Raw genomic sequence first — 4,020 nt, forward strand, 5'->3', positions numbered from 1 at the left:
TCCGACCGAATAAAAAGAATATACGGTTACAATATATATATAAGTATCGTCTGTCTGTCTGTCTGACCGCGAACTATTTTATTAATGGTCCGATTTTTTCGATGTTATTGTCTCGGGTTCGATTCCCGATTCAGCCGACTTTCGGACCAATATTTTTCTCGCCTATTTCTTTACAGAGGAAGTTAAGAGAAGAAACAAGGGGAATTTCTGAGATCTCATAGGATACAAATTCCTTAGTTTCTAAATTTTCTTTCTTTCTTAATTGTCGCAATAACATCGCGTGTGGCTCTATTGGTCGAGAGGAATGAAGTGTAGATTGTAGTTTTAAAATTAAAAAGCCGACTTAAAATATTCTTATTATTAATTAAATTTGTTTCTTTTATTTTTTAAAACATTAGATCTTCCTAAATTTACTTAGCGTGTTTTTTTATTCTACTACTTTTTGATGCAAATATTTTAAACTATTTTTGTATTATTATTAAAGATAAACTATATTTCATAAATATAAATTTTAAAAAGAATATTTTTGATATTTTAATTTAAAAAGATAATATTTTTTATGACGATTTTTTATAAAAATATATATAATTTTTGAAAAAATAATGTTTTGTGATAATGATTAATTTGTGTAAAGTATACTTTATTAAAATATAATTTTGGAAAAAATAATATTTGTGATGATGGATTTGTAAAGAACTATTTTTGCTAATTTCTGTTTATGAAAGATATACTTAGCGTTATTTTTTTACATCTGAGGTCTTTCCGGATATGTATGTTTAAACGCGATCCTATGATTTTTGTGCGCGACTATCAGCAATTAAATAATTATTCTCATTTGCTATTTATCCGATAGGGGCTGTTGAATTTCACAGGTTTTTATTTTCATTTATGTTTGCTCGCGTTGACTTTATTGTGAAAATACATGTTTCTTGCGAAGATGATAAATAAAAGTTATAAAATCTCTTATAAATCGAGCAAATAAGATGTGTCAAAGTGATAAGTTGCGACAAAGCCGTATCAGGCCGAATGTAAACAAAACACACGCGAAGGTAAGATCCCGAGACACCGACCTCTCTTTTCTGTTCGTTCGATCAGCTATTAGCGCGCGTTTTTTTCTCCGACGCGAAATCGAGAAGAATACGCAAGGGCGGCGACAACTGAGGAAATGTTAAAAATGTGAGGCGGGTCGCCTAGGCCAGATCGTTTTCTATTCCTTGAGAAATACGAATCGTTGCATAGAGTTTATGGCGAAACGCGCAGAGTCTTTGAACAGTCTTATTCTCTCTCGCTTCATACAACGAAAGATCGGAGTCACTTGCTTTGTATCGCGTGTCACCGCTCGGCGAAAAACTGCGTTTATTCTGATTTATTTCTTTCCTTTTTTTATTGTTTTAGTCGTTTTGGACTGTAAATAAACTTTTTTCGTGTCTACGTGCTACTCTTTTTAATTCGTGCCGTGCCAGCCTATCCCGCGTATTTTTCACGCTCGGTCCTTCTCGCACTGCATTGAACATGTATATGTATATTGTGATATTGTTTCGTATATGATATGAATGTAATAAAATAGTAATGCATAATGTAGATTCTGTTATTCTTACATATGTATATACATATATTTATATAATATTGCAATGTATTACTTTTTTACTACGCTATCATTACTATTTTATTTATAAGTATATAATTGTTGATAAGTTAGTAGGATGGTAACGTAAGAAGAAAGTTATTATGATGAAATAAATAGTAGGATGATAGCATTAGAAGTTACAAATGTTATTATTATAAACATAAAAATCAAAATTGGAAAGCTTACATAAATTAAACAAATTATTTATGTATTTGACTTTGTATTGACGGTTTAAAAATTGCGAAAGACACAGTACTTTGGTTTTCTATTTCCTCAACGCGTAGTGATTAAGTTTCCTGCTAACAGTCAACATCTATTTATTTCGGGCTTACTTCTGTCAGTTATACATTGTTCATCAAAACATTGGTTAATTTTGTCGGGGTTTGCTGTAAATATGATTTATTGTATTAATCTGGTATGTAAACATATATATTTTTGTAAATTTATAATTATTTGTATGATTAAGCGCATTAAGAGTATATTTATATGTATATAATTGTTTATAGATTACTTGAAAAGGGCTGCAATGACAGCCGAAACGTTGTAAATTAAACTAATTATTTAAAATAAATTATTGCCAGTCTGGTCGACTTTAAAATTGGAGGAGAGATTTTCATTATTTATTACTGGCGACTCTTAAGGATTATCATTCAAATTATTTAAAACATAAAATGATATTTAGGCCAACTGAACGAGCAATAAAATCTAAGGTGTTATTTATTTATTATAAACTTATAAATATTAAAAAATCGCAAACGTTTCGACTATACTACAGTTTTCTTCAATACAATAATAATAATATGAATAATGATTACAATATAAAATCATAAAATTAATATGCAAAATAAAGAATAGTTAAAACTGCGCAAATAAAAGCGGTAAAATCCCTATTCTTATCAAATGTGGGACAAGAAATTGTGATATATAAATAATAGAATAGATATTATAAAAACGGACAACAATAAAATATGTTAACACTTCGCAATTAATAACGATGTCGAGTCGCAAATATAAAACATTTTAATTGTGAAATAAAAATTATAAATCAAACAAATATTATAAAACTCACGAAAGCAATTACGAAAAAAGTCAAATTGATCACTGGACAATAAGATTAACGCGGTCAACGATTTACAAAACAATTCGTCCTTTGTGCGAAGGCGAAGAATATGTCAAATTGCTTATCACGTCAACTGTTTTTTGATAAAACTTATATAATGTTTCCAAGATTTGGCGACTGACCAGATGGATAACAATTATGAAAATGTCAAAAAAAATAAAAAAGTTCGTCTGTATAAAATGTTATGTGTATGATTGAAAGTCAGAAATAGGACTAATTTTATTTCACAATTAAAATGTTTTATATTTGTGACTTGATATCTGTTACATTAATAATTGAGAAATGTTAACATATTTTATTGCCGTCCGTTTTTATAATATCTATTCTATTATTTATATATCACAATTTCTTGTCCCATATTTGATAATAATAGAGATTTTACCGCTTTTATTTGCGCAGTTTTAACTGTTCTTCAATGATAAATTATTAAATAATATAAGGCCATGTGTAACGAGCAATTAAAAAATTATTATAATCTTGGAAAAACTTTAATTTAAAATAAACCAGTTACAAACGTTTCGACCTGTACTCAGTGTTCTTCAGTGCGCAATAATCATTATAATAATTGTAGGAATCACGAATTGTGTTTTATTTCGGATAGAATAATAAAGTATTACGAGAAATGGTTTAATATAGGTATATTCAGATAACTTATCCGCAGTTCCACGTACTCTACGGCTTCGCGAAATTCGGTGCTCTTCTCCCGGAACCTCGGGAGAGACGCTTTATATCTTCGTCAAGCCCCGCGTGAGCCAATCAGGAAGCGACACATCGAGTGTTCAAATTCGCATATCTAATCCATCGCATGGCAAAACAAGAGTACAAAAACTGTCTCAAGACAAATACGGGCTCGAGACAATAGACCCGCAAGTCACAATAAATTTCGACCACGACCGATTCGTCAACACGAGAAATAACAATATGTCAAAACAACTTGAAATAAAAACGGACTTAAGACGATAAATTCTCGATTCCTACATTCGGCCATCCTGCGTTAATATCTGTCCTCAGATATTCTCCTCGGAAACCTCGTCATCGGTCGTTATTTCATCTTCTTCATTTATCCAACGCTTCATGTATTCAGCTGCAGTGGATGTCTCATAAGGCCCTTCATGTACGCCCACCTTCTCGACGATGTAGCAGTCATTTCGCAATATCCTTTTAACCCGATACGGGCTTAAATACTTATGCGCAAATTTTAACCCAGGGTTAGCCTGCGTTTTTTTGATAGCCACCCGGTCGCCCACTACGTAAGACATAGCCGGCTTCCTTC

Source organism: Nylanderia fulva, unplaced genomic scaffold, assembly GCF_048542155.1.
Source record: "Nylanderia fulva isolate GAGA-0341 unplaced genomic scaffold, ASM4854215v1 Scaffold271, whole genome shotgun sequence".
Lineage (NCBI taxonomy): Eukaryota > Metazoa > Arthropoda > Insecta > Hymenoptera > Formicidae > Nylanderia > Nylanderia fulva.